Raw genomic sequence first — 12,778 nt, 5'->3', positions numbered from 1 at the left:
ATTAAACTGTTGGACATGAAAGGCCACACCCATACAGAAAAATCAAGGGAAAAAATATATTCACATATATGCAGCTACATCCAGCTTATATTTAAATAGATGGCTACAATATATTTAATACATATATAGTACAAGAATGTATATATGCAAGTATATGTGGGACCCAGCAATGTAACATATATGTGGATATCTTACATGAACATATATGGTGAATATATTCAATTAACTTATTTGCACACAGGCAGTGATGGGTGGGGTTTACAAAAAAGGCTACCTTCAACTTCAAAATACGTCACTACCAACGTACTGTAAGGTCGTTGGAATAACGGTTAAAATGTTTGCAGCTTTTTCACTACATAAGCATAACTAACAGCTACTACTAGTCCAAATGTAAAACGTTTGCCCTGGTTTAGTGGATTGGCGGGGAGTATGAGGGCAAAACCAGCATTTTGCCGACTGACTGCATTAGTAAACCTAACGTTAATGAGGAAGACTTTTTCAACGGGTCTGTAACGTTATGGGACAACATCTTGCTAGAAACTAGCATGTGGTGGAGGGGAGGAAGGCAGCCAAGAGGTAGTTGGCCGGTTTTCGAGTCCATGGTGGTCAAAATTGCTGGTAAGTAGATCTTCATTGTATGCTAAATTGCTTTCATATAACATTTGCAGAAGTTAATGTCCGAATTAAAAATGGTATTATTGGTGGAAGCTGGGAGCTAACCTTTGCTACTTTCTGTATCGTAACACCCCCAATTATCACCACTTTTGTTCAGAAATTCTAAAACAACGATGTTTTTTAACACTTCAAAATAACATTTACTAAATTAACCTTACATTTTTCAGTAGCCATAGGTGTGTAGATTTGAACAAAATCTGGTTTGGTTCTTAACAGGAGCATTTACTGCCTGAAATATCCGATTTTGTTTACCACGCTCGGAGTTATAGTGCTGGCCTGATGGGTCGCCTATTTACACCGTTACAACGGCACATGGACGGTTAGACCGAGAATTCTCGTCGTGAAATTAAAATTCCACTGGAGCTCCAAGCGGTTGTGTACACGCAGCCTTACAACACTGTTTACAGCTCTTCGAGTCACGGTAAAATGTCATTTTTGGTACATAGCTAATTTAGATACACCTATGGTGTGGGTAGTTGCGTTTCTATAGGAGTCCGCTGTCTTGGTTTGTATAGAAATGGATATTAAGTGACACATACACGCAAGACGGTGGAAATACGGGACCGGTGGAAATAGGGGGAGTTACGATAACATTAACGTTAGCATAAATTAGCCAGCACTAGTGTGGGTACCTGATCTGCACGGGTTACCAGATCTGCATGATTACGTCACAAAATACATAAAATACATTCTGATTGGTCTATTAGCCGTTGCACTTCCAGAATTTCATTGGTCAGAATGTTGATTGCTGTTCGATAATTTGCCTGAGTTTATTGTTTTCTGTTGAAGGACCCAACGTACAGGAAGGAACATAGACAGTAAAAGAAAGGGAAGGAACGCAAGTGTCTTTGAAATATTGAACTAGCCGCCCATCATCTATTGTGACGTAATCATGCAGATCAGGTACCCTGACCCGTGCAGATCAGGTACCCTCAAATATTGAACTAGCCGGCAAGCCGCCCAATCACCGATAGGCCTACCTACCGTTTTTGTAATATAAACAAATAAAACATTAGTTGCAGTATTAAATTGCAAACGTCTAGCCTGTCAATCCTTGAAATACAGAACTACCAGCTAGCCACCAAACATCGATGTACTCTGTCTTACTTATAGGAACGTATTTCCAACCTCTTAGTGTAGTAGATATTCACTTAGTAGCTAGCCATCAAACATCGATGTATGTATGTATTTCCAACCTCTTACGTGTGTCACTTAATATTCATTTCTATACAAACCAAGACGGCAGATTCCTAAAGAAACACAAGCACCCACACGTGTATCTAAATTAGCTATGTACCAAAAATACATGTTACCGTGACTCAAAGAGCTGTAAACAGTGTTGAAGGCTGCGTGTAGAAATCCGCTTGGAGCTCCAGTGGAAATTTGAATTGCGAACTAGCCTGTCAAACCTTGAAATACAGAACTACCCAGCTAGCCACCAAAACATGCAGTCTTACCTACTGTTTGTAATTTAAAGAAAACATTTGTTGCAGTAGGCTCCTAAATTGCAAACTTCTAGCCTGTTAATATATATGGCTCTTCTATTTCTTATCCTGCACTGCCACCTAGTTATATATATATTTCATCGCTTACAGCCCGACAACATTCGTCAGTGAATCTTTATGGGCACAACCCTCCTACCTGACATGAGGTTAAAACGGAACCCTCGATATATCCTCGATATATCGGACATTACAATTTATGTAATATGATTTACATGCAAACTACCGGAAACATTGACGTCGTTAACCCAACCCTTGACAAAACCAAATCAGACTAAAGAAATTGACGAGCTATACATGTGTGAATAAAATGGGCAGCAAATTAAATTCATTTCTGTGAATCTTACTTTAAGTACCTTTAGTTTAAATCAATGTTTTCTTAAGTTTAAACAGGCCACTCTTGTAATATGATGTCTAGGCTACCTTTGCTTCTAATTAAATATACATTTCTAAAATGCATAATTTCTAATATCAGCTGATTACACACATAAACAGTAAAATTAAGCTTGTCCATACATTTGGAAATCCATTGCCACAAATGACAAACAAAACAATTCCAGAGAAAACAGTGGACATGTTTATTAGTGTCTAAAATGTTCCACAATGTGTGTTGCATCTTGTAAAGATATTCATGAGAAATCAAGTTTCAGTGTCCATGTCTGGTCGGTGCCAGTCCAAAGGTAGATCAATGTCTCACTGTCCATTGAGGCCTGTCAACCTGTGAAAATAAAACCAACAAACAATCAGTGTTTTAAACCGGTTTTAAAAACTGTGGAAGAACTTTAGCTTAAAGGTCTATAAATAAAGAGAGTCTGAAATAAGTCTGAAATAAGGCTTTTGTCTCTTTAGTAGTTTATTAATCTCTGTGCAAAGAGGTCTCATAACAGTGTTTCCTCTACGTTTATTTCAGCATGGCGGACCACTACGGGTTAATTAATACCGCCATGGTATCAGAATCAGGGTTGACGCACAATGTAGCTGCAGTTGCTTTTTAAACTAGATGTACCGCATAGCGGTACAAAATATGACCGCCGCTCAGTCCTGTACATCAGTTCCGCGAAAATAAATCACACTAATCAATTTGTATCCATCTTTTACTCCATCCCCCACTCTTGAAACTTTTGTGTATGCTTGTTTGGCGTGCCTGTGTGTGTGTGTGTGCGGCTGCACAGAAAGTAGCCTACTGGCCCTGCAAAGGTGAATAGATTGTAGAAAACCCAAAAAAGTTGTAGTATTTTTATAAAACCTTTAAAATCTCTAAACAATCACAAGAAGGGCAGTTCATCACAGTTCATCCATTGCAACTGGATTGATGAAAGGTCACTTACACCTGTAGGCTACATTGTATTTGGGAAAAGCAGAAGGTATCAGCATAATGTTATATTTTTATTTATTTATTTATTAATAAACAAAAACATCTCTGTCAGTTCCATGCAGTTTTCAACAGCTATCAAAAACAAAGGTCATTTTTGGATGGATGGATTTTTTGTGAATGTTTCTTCTTCTACATAAGATTTTAGTCATCTTTAGTTCATGTGATACTTTATTGTCAATGCACAAATTAAGTAAGCTTACCAGTAGTCTGAAACGAAATGCAGTTTTACATCTAACCAGTGGTGCAAATAACTGACATGTCCAAATGGACCTTCATGAAATGCGTCGCTAGACTGTTCATACACATTTTAACGGGCCAAGTTGAAGAGCTGTTGTCCGTTATTGTTCGTGCAAATATAGGCTGATTCATGTTCCCTTGCATTGTGTAACTGAGGTCCATGGTTAGTCTGGCTTTCACCATACCAAGCTCAATCTTTTAACAAATCAAAAAATAAATCACCGGCAGATCAGGCTGGATTCACCCAGCCTAGTCCATGGTAGGCGCCCGATATTGCTTAATTTTCCGATTGAGATATCCACGCTCTGGCTATTCTAAATGCAAAAATGCATCAGGGAGTTATGACAAAACCGTAACTGTTAACAAACTAGATCCTAATAGAAAGCTGTTAGCTTCCCTAAGCTACAGGTATAAGGTAGGCCTATTTACAACATAAATTGTCAATAGGCTATGCTGGCGACACATATAAAATCTCCTTTGGAAACCAATGGCTTACGCCTTACAGTATCAAGCGGACTTAAGCTGGCACATCGTGGCGAAAAGTTTTAATAAAATTCACGCAGCTCCGTGAATCACAGAAAGCGCGAATTAATTAGTCACTTCTAAATGGGACCCACTACACAGTAGCTTAAGGTTTGTTGCTAAAGCAGCCATAATGAAAGCCATAATGAAGGTGTCATTGTTTGGATACTTCACACACACGTACTTTTTAATCTCACAGACTACAACTACCAAGCTGGAATCAAAGCACATCGATTCCCCTCTCACACCCTGCACGCACTTCAAACAAATAAACAGGCGTCTCAGTCTCACACATGTATAGCCATAGGCAAAACTGTATCAGACCGGTGTACCGTTGGTAAATCTTCCATTGCACAGAATGATTTTTGTAGCACGTGCAACAAATAATATTATGATTATGTGTACAGCCCTGCCTTGGATACATCTCTCAAAGTGCGCTCTAAAATATTTGGTTTAGATGTAGATCATCACGGGTGCGTTAATTTTGAAAATAGAGTATTGAAGTAGCCTAGTGGGTGTTTGGGAATGAACAGAGCCGGACAGTAACGGAGTACATTTACTTGAGTACAGTACTTGAGTACAATTCTGAGGGATCTGTACTTTACTCGAGTATAATTTTTGGGGAGTACTCATGGCTTTACTCAAGTACATTTGAGAGGCAAATATTGTACTCTTTACTCCACTACAGTTAGCAAGGAGCTCTCTCCAGATGTATAAGTTTGCCATGGTTTCGTAGTAGATTTGCGTAAGCGCAAAGTGGTTCACTGTGTGTGTGTGTCTGCGTGAGGCTATGTTCAATTAAACTCGGTAGCTTATCCGTCTGGTCAATAGCCTCGCATTCAGGCCACTTCAATCGGAGCATCACTACTTTTTACATCAAATTATGGTGCCAGTTAACCTCCATACTCCATGGGAACATGAAAGTAAGACTTGTATAGTTGAAAGCCCACTCACCACATCAAGGTGCAGGCCACGAGTGGGGTGTTAGTAGGACAAGACACCTGTCTCTGCCGGGAGTAATGCGGAGTGAATGCTGAAGGTGGTCTTTTTCGTTGAGGCCTGACAGACAACAAAGAACAAACAAAGAACAACAAAGGACAAACAAATTTAGGACAATCATTGACCCTTGTACAAACTTCACAAGGACATACATAGAAAAGCATGACCACTGCTGTGTATAACATACATCGAACTAGAACAAGAAGTTTTCATGTGTTATCATGTTTATGATTAAAATGTATTCGCTGACGCTTTTAGTCCTTGTTTAAAACATAATTCTCATAAATCTGTTTCAGTTGGTTTCACCTAGCTCGAGTTACCAGGCAGCCACAGCGCTACAGTCTTGGGGCATGAACATGGGCAGTAAGTGTAACGGCTGTAGCTGCCTGGTAAAGAGGTCTATGCGAAAATCGCAGGAATTCCCCTTTACTATTTCGGAAAATCATAGAGTGTTAATAATAGGGAAAAAATAAAAACAATATGCAGGTTACAAGGCAGCCACAGCACTAGTCTTGGGGGCATGAACATGGGGGCTCATGAGCATGCCCCCAAGAGTGTGGTGCTGTGGCTGCCTGGTACAGAGGTCTATGCGAAAATCGAGTGGACAATGGAGAAAACGCTTAGCTTACTCCGTTTATGACAGAAATTAACTTGGTGCCAACATGTTGTAGAAACACAACCCACAGCACTGCCTTTGGTGCAAATCTCCTTTACTTTTGTTGGTTAGGCTATAGTCCGCTATTCACTAGGCTCACCGCAAGTGCATACACAATGTTTTTGGCCAAGTTTTGCTTTAATCCAGTTTACCTTCGTTTCTACCAGTCGTTGCTTTTTTTTCCCTGCGTCGAATTGCGATTGAGTGCGCATCTAATGTAACAGTAGTGTCTCTGCGGAGACATCCACTCTCCATGTTTCATTTTTGCTGTTGTTGCGAGCGAACTAGTAGGCTACGATATGGGAAATGCTTTCAATACAATCTGTATTTCCTCTCCCGATACACGTAAAAAAACAACGATTTCATAGGTCTACAACTGTAAGATTGACTCTGACCGAGAGTTGGAAAACCCATTCACAAATTAGACTGTTAGCCACTGTTAGACTTACATTTCTTCTCCCGAAATAACTATGCTAGGGTAACATTACTTATAAGACCAAAGGACTGATTAACGTTGTTTTCATGAGAGAAAGTGATAGTTGTGTAACTTCAAAAATGTTATCAAGCAATTGTTATGGTAAATTCAAGTAATTCATGTACTTACCTTGATCGGTGGAGAGTTGTTGTTAGCTGGAGGGTGGTGATCTGCTGTTTCCCACGACAAGGTGATATCCAAGAGTCGTTTTTCAGAAAATATAGCTTTTGGCTGAGGATTGCTTTTGACAATGGAAGTGCTACTCTGAGAGCGGCAGGAATGATAAACTTCTGCTGCAGTTATACTTATATGATGTTTCCACTAGCATATGAGCTAGTTTACGGTTGATTTCACTACTGTCAAACAGCAATACAATAGCATTAGCTAAATAACTCGCAAATATGAGCTAGTTTACAGTTGATTTCACTACTGTCAAACAGCAATACAATAGCATTAGCTAAATAACTCGCAAATATGAGCTAGTTTACGGTTGATTTCACTACTGTCAAACAGCAATGCAATAGCGTTACACTTAAGAAACATAAAAATAGATCAAAGTATAACCTAAAGTTAGCTTATTTTCCCGCAATTACAGCAGGGTTAATCAGACAGCGTTGTTTGCAGTCGTAGGTGACGTCACACAAACCAGCCAATCACACCACTGTTGCTGTGAAAGGGTCCACTTTAAATATTAAAACTTTTACCTCAGGCATTGCTTGAGCAACTACGCTTCAAACCCAGCCGAATTCTACTCTCGACTTTGGACGAATGAGGTGGCGACACATCATCTATTATGACGTAATCATGCAGATCTGGTAACCCGTGCAGATCAGGTACCCACACTAGCTTTATTTTTTTACACCTGTAAGGGGTTTGAAAAATAAATTCACTGAGAAACGTTTGGACAATTAATGAAAACGACTTGTAATGACAGAGTGAAATACCAATTTAACCTGTCTCCCGGCCATATTTGGTAGTATATTTGCCTCTGGCATGTAGATTGATAGGCATAGATAGAAGCTAACTTATGATTTGTCATGCAAGAGAGAAAATGTAACGGTTAACATTACTAGCCTAAGGTGTAGCTGCTAGACATTCTATGCACTGTGGTTTAGCTAGCTAGCTGCTATTGTTGCATCATGGACAACACTTAGAGCTAACATTAGCTTCTTTTTTTTTTTAGATAGGATGTAATGTGGTAACGTTATGTGCTGGAGAGTATTAGAGTGGACGTGTAGAAATTGAAGACACAAGTACTGTGCTTAATTTCATGGAAATGGTATTGCAAGTAATGTGTTTTGTTTTTGTGCACTATCAAACTACTTTGTCATGCTTTGACTGCACTGACATTCTTGCAAAACCATTCACACCCATGCTAAATTATGGAAATGTAAAAGTTGAATTGTATTGAAAAGGACCATGTATGGTCATGTAGTGCATTTGAGCACTGACACCCCTTTTTTTTACATTTTAGAGAGGCAACACTCGAAAGCTACATCAAGGACACCGGAGGATGGACCAGAAGACCTGAGACCAAGACGACCCAAGCCCAACCCATAGTATGCTTCACTGACAAATGTTGATGCTTCATCATCACATAGACCAAAGGTAATCAAAAATTAATGTTTACTTATGAATATAACTTTTTTGTTAAAGGTCTATTTTCGAATGCAGAACATAACCTTTTGTTTCTGAGAATTTATACATTTGTTTGAGTAGTTTTGATCTTTTGAATGACAAGAAATTAGCTTCAAGCTACTGGGAACACAAAGTGAACTGAAAATATACCTTTCCAACCATATCTTTCTATGATGGTTGGTACAGCTTCCCTACAGTCTCAGATAGCAGTCTCGGATGGGAGACACTTCATGAGTGGGAATATCCCAGGACATTACATATTACGCAAGTATACCCTTTACCAACGCCACTCTCATTAATGCTGTATATTCTGTTCACTTGCAGGTTTCAGAGAAGGCTGGTAGAGCTCTCTATGAGTGTGAGCTGTGGGAGATAACCAAGAACTGACAACCACCTACAGAAGAGGTGGCGATAATGGCTCTCCAAGAGGAGGTTGTGAGTCTGAAGGCTTTTATTCAACATGGTTTGTAGAGTGTTTTCATACAGATGTGAACTTTTACATTAAAATGTACATGTTTAACTTTAATGAAATAGCAGCTTCTTGGTTGTACAAGTTTAGTAAAAAATTGAGGATGAAACTAACTTTTCCTTTCAGTGTGTATCTGTGTGCTTCTCTCTTCTGTGTATATGATATATTAGCCCAGTACATTACGGGTGACCCGTATTCGGGCAAATACAGTGCCCCCCACCTCCCCCCAACAACCCCCATGCATTTCTTTGCACCTTATCATGAACTACCATAGTCATGCTATATACCATTTTAAAGCTGAGAATCTCAAGAATCGATATATGTAAAGCTTTACATGAATTAACATATATTTCGTGTGTAAAATATAAGTTTATCCCGATATATGACATATCAGAATACCCCCCTCCACCACCCCCCAAAGTTGCTGCGTTCATACTTTGTCACTTGTCTGTATGGCCGTACCAATAAGTTAGCCCAGCATGCTTGGTCTTGAAATTTTCGTAAGAATCCATAGATGTAAAATATCTACATTGTTTTATTGCCAATATATTGAGTAGTTGTACACGCCAGTACAAACAAAACAGATACATACGAAAAGAAGCGAAGTAAAAACGTATTTTTCGCGGAAATCCAGATATTTCGGTTTTACTTCCATTGTTGTCGCTGGATTCACGGTACTCCGCGTGTTCACGAGGCTCTTCTGATTCCATCGATACCCATTACATGTCTGTAGGACCAATGAGAGTCGAGATAGATGCCATCAAAGCCAATGAGTCACGTAAGCGATGAATCTGACAACCAGTCTTTGAATGGTCATAGCGCTGCGTCTGAGTGAGCCAATGAGATGGGACCTAGATGTCCGTGTAGCCAATGAGGAGAGCTTTCTTTAGACATGTGACACATCGTCACATTCTACTTCCCTGTCGGCTAAACTCAAGGCGCATAGCCCATGCGTAACCAGATTCCGAAGCAGTGGTTTGGAAGTTTGTTACTAAACAAGCAAGAGACATGTTTTTGAAGGTTTTTGTTCGTAAAACATGCCAAAGAGACAAAAAAAGACGAAACATGTCGAAGAACCCGAGGACATTGAAGATCGATCTGGAGGACATCGATGAAGGAGAAGAAAGCAATTTCTCGGAATGCGACTCCGAGGAGGAGCAGAACTTTTTAGCTGGGAAGGACCCCGATTTTGAGCTGTGAGTAGACTACTTATATCCATATACAGTTACAGATACAGTTTAGTTTGCTTTTGTAATGTTTAGTGCATAGTTTTTCATTTAGCTTTGTTTCATAGTGTGAACAGTGTTCTGGTACCTGGGGGGGAGGGGAGTTAGGTGAGAATGCAGTGTGTGTTTGTGTGTGTGTGTGTGTGTGTGTGTGTGTGTGTGTGTGTGTAAAAGAGAGAGCAGGGGGAGGTGTGACCTGAGTACACACATTTATATCATTTGTATAAGTTGTTGGGAAGGGTTTTTAGTGGGTCTGAGCCTAACTTCCATCTGTACAATTGTTTCAGTGACAGCGATGAAGACTGGGCCCCGCCAAGCAAAAAAACAAGAGCTGAGGATCCTGTGTCTGAGGAAGAGGAGCCGGTGGCCGAGACTATTTCAGTTGTTCATAACACGTTCCATTTTGTTGACCGTGGTTGCCAACACAAATACATTTCTATTGCATTGAATGTGAATCATTTGATGTTTCGTTTGCCAGGGTATTGTTATTTTTTACCTTTGTTTCATTTTATAATACAAATGTTCACTGCATTACCTTGTTTGTCCTTTTTTCATGGAAATCTCAAAGGCGTAGGAGCAAAAGTAAGAGTTTCAGGTCAGATAATGCTTCTCTGGACTCATGGCACAGCCACTGCAAAGCACTCCAGGTACAAGCAACATGACACAGAGAGTGTAACCTTTCATTTGACACCAAGATCATGGTTCTACATAAAGGGGTTCTTGTATAGGAAGAGTTTTAGTTTTGGGTAACCAAAGGTCCTTTTGGAGTCTCCAAATGGACACTTAGCAAAACGCATGTGTATGCCCACACAAATATGGGTCCCACACAGTCATACTTCATCCTATAAGGATCTACTTTGACATACAGATTCACAAGACCTGGTAGTGGGTCTCAGTGGTGTTTTCAAGAGAACATAAGTGACCAAGAGGGCAGAATGTGGTCATTTCTAGAGATGTACATAACCGCCTATAAAAAAAACTATCATTCTACCCTTTGCCACTCTGATAGTTCATCACACAGTCAATCTATTGGTACCAAAAAATTCTACAAGGCCTTAGCTTTCCAAAGAGGTCAGGCACTTGATTGTAAGTCAAAGTATGTGGCAACAGGGCCATTTTAAGTAGGCGGTGTGCAATTTCGAGGAAAAACTCAAAATAGGGGTGGAAATGTAAAAGGTTAGTTGTGTTGTCTCATTTAAAAGTGTTAGGCTGTCTGTGTGGACTGCTTCCCATTTTCGCCTCACCATCATAGATCTTTTCTGTGTTAGTAAACTGTTTGAGGTCCTAATTGATTGTGCTATTTTTTAGGATGCACTTAGAGGGAATGCCTGGACCCTGAGAGGACTAAGACGATAATTGGTGAGTTTATTTTATTTGTATGTCTTTCTCTCCAACTCACTTTGTATTTATCTCCAATTATGCACTTTAGCATCTGTATTTGTGTCACTAATATTTTGCATGTTCTATTTGTATATGTTCTGTCTTATTCAGAGGCCACCCTGAAGCAGTTCCCAGGCCAGACACTCACTCCAGATTGCTGGTCCAGGCAATAAATGCCAAAGTGACAGAACTGAGGTTCCATAACAAAACAAAGATTTTCAATAAAATAGAATAAAAGATAACAGAAGTGTTGTGTGTTTCTTCCTCTTTATACTGATACTATGGTTAATTTTAAGTAAACACAATAGTGAAATATTTAATGATCAATGCGGAAAATATCAAACCATAGTAGAATATGAACTATATTAGAGAAATATATGTCTGAAATATATAGATCATGTGATCAGAATCTTCATCAAGGGTCATGTGATCATGCTTCTTACTGCCATATATTTAAATATATTTAATTATATGCATAAAATATAAGAAAGTGGCCAATATTGAATATTTACTTATATTTTGAAATATATTGATACATACATGGAAATATATGTATTTCACATAGATGTAAATATATTTATTTAACATAGATGTGCTTATACTGGAATATGTGCAAGCTGCATATATGTGAATATATTATTTTTCTGTATGGGCATGGACTACAAACGAACTACAACGTGACGACAAAAGTGATGACGAGCCCCTAACTGGGCAACTCTGTTAGCAAAATCTAGCCCCAGTTTCCGACCTCTGACTCACACATTACGTGACGTGAATGACGCGGAATGATGATGTTTTCACTCGGAGAAAGGTTTTTACGAAGCCCATGAACGCTAGGATAGTCTGAGCCAGAGCCCGTTTACGGAGAGCCGGATCACTCCCTATTAACTCCATTGTACCTGCAATCTGCTGCAGTTCCGCTAGGGGCGATCACGAATAAGTGCAAAAACAATGGGGGTCTATGGAGCTAGACGGCTAAATGTGTCTCTTTCACCTGGTTGTCGTTGACAAATCGAAGATTGGATTGTGGTTTCTGCAAGATCAATATGGATATTAGGTCAAAAGTTGAATGAACGAGTACTTACGTCCTTTCGATTTCTTACAGGTTGGGTCGTTGTTGCCCACAACTCACTAGCTTGCTGCTAATGAATGATGTCATTGACGCATTTGAAAGGCTTTTTAGAACAAATAAGTGACTCAAAAAATATAATACTCAGCGGTGTATATTTTCTCTGCCCCCTCTTTCGCATGCAACATTCCAATTTCTGGCCAAAAAATTATATCCCGAGAAAAGTGGATTTAAAAGATAATTTTTCACGTCAAGAAAGTACTGTTGTTCGATAGACTTCAAAAGTTATGTTGGTTTTGTGCGAATCCACTCTACATCTCTCGTCTCGAACGATGTACGTCACCAACGTAATGAAACGATAAGAGCTGTTATGCTAGTTAACGGTTGCATCTTGCTGCCTGCTATGTCACTTAACAGTATGTAATGTACAGTCTATGGACGAATACAACTTACCTGATGTGTTTAATCCTCTGACTCATGGTATTTTCTTCGGCAAGGAAAGCCCAATTAAGACCTGTTGCTGGTATGCTTGTACAATCTAGTGTGGCTGTGAATG

General features: G+C 39.4%; 2 long non-coding RNA genes across 2 annotated transcripts; one reads left to right on the top strand and one right to left on the bottom strand.

Annotated features, from left to right (window-relative positions):
- Positions 1-2,777: 2,777 nt before the first annotated feature.
- LOC143105965 (uncharacterized) lies at positions 2,778-6,982 on the bottom strand. Its single transcript, XR_012983588.1, has 3 exons — positions 6,570-6,982; positions 5,266-5,370; positions 2,778-2,895 (listed from the first exon to the last, which is right to left on the bottom strand). It is a non-coding gene; the product is annotated as an uncharacterized LOC143105965 (long non-coding RNA).
- Positions 6,983-9,644: 2,662 nt separating this feature from the next.
- On the top strand, positions 9,645-10,304 carry LOC143105869 (uncharacterized). Its single transcript, XR_012983561.1, has 2 exons — positions 9,645-9,743; positions 10,061-10,304. It is a non-coding gene; the product is annotated as an uncharacterized LOC143105869 (long non-coding RNA).
- Positions 10,305-12,778: the final 2,474 nt, after the last annotated feature.

This window comes from Alosa pseudoharengus, unplaced genomic scaffold (assembly GCF_046254945.1).
Source record: "Alosa pseudoharengus isolate Yale_2024_CS ecotype anadromous, Long Island Sound unplaced genomic scaffold, YU_APseudo_1.1 YU_APseudo_1.1_scf_6, whole genome shotgun sequence".
In the NCBI taxonomy this organism is placed as follows: domain Eukaryota; kingdom Metazoa; phylum Chordata; class Actinopteri; order Clupeiformes; family Clupeidae; genus Alosa; species Alosa pseudoharengus.
Note: the sequence above shows the minus strand (reverse complement) of the source record. Positions and strands in the feature narration are given on the sequence as shown.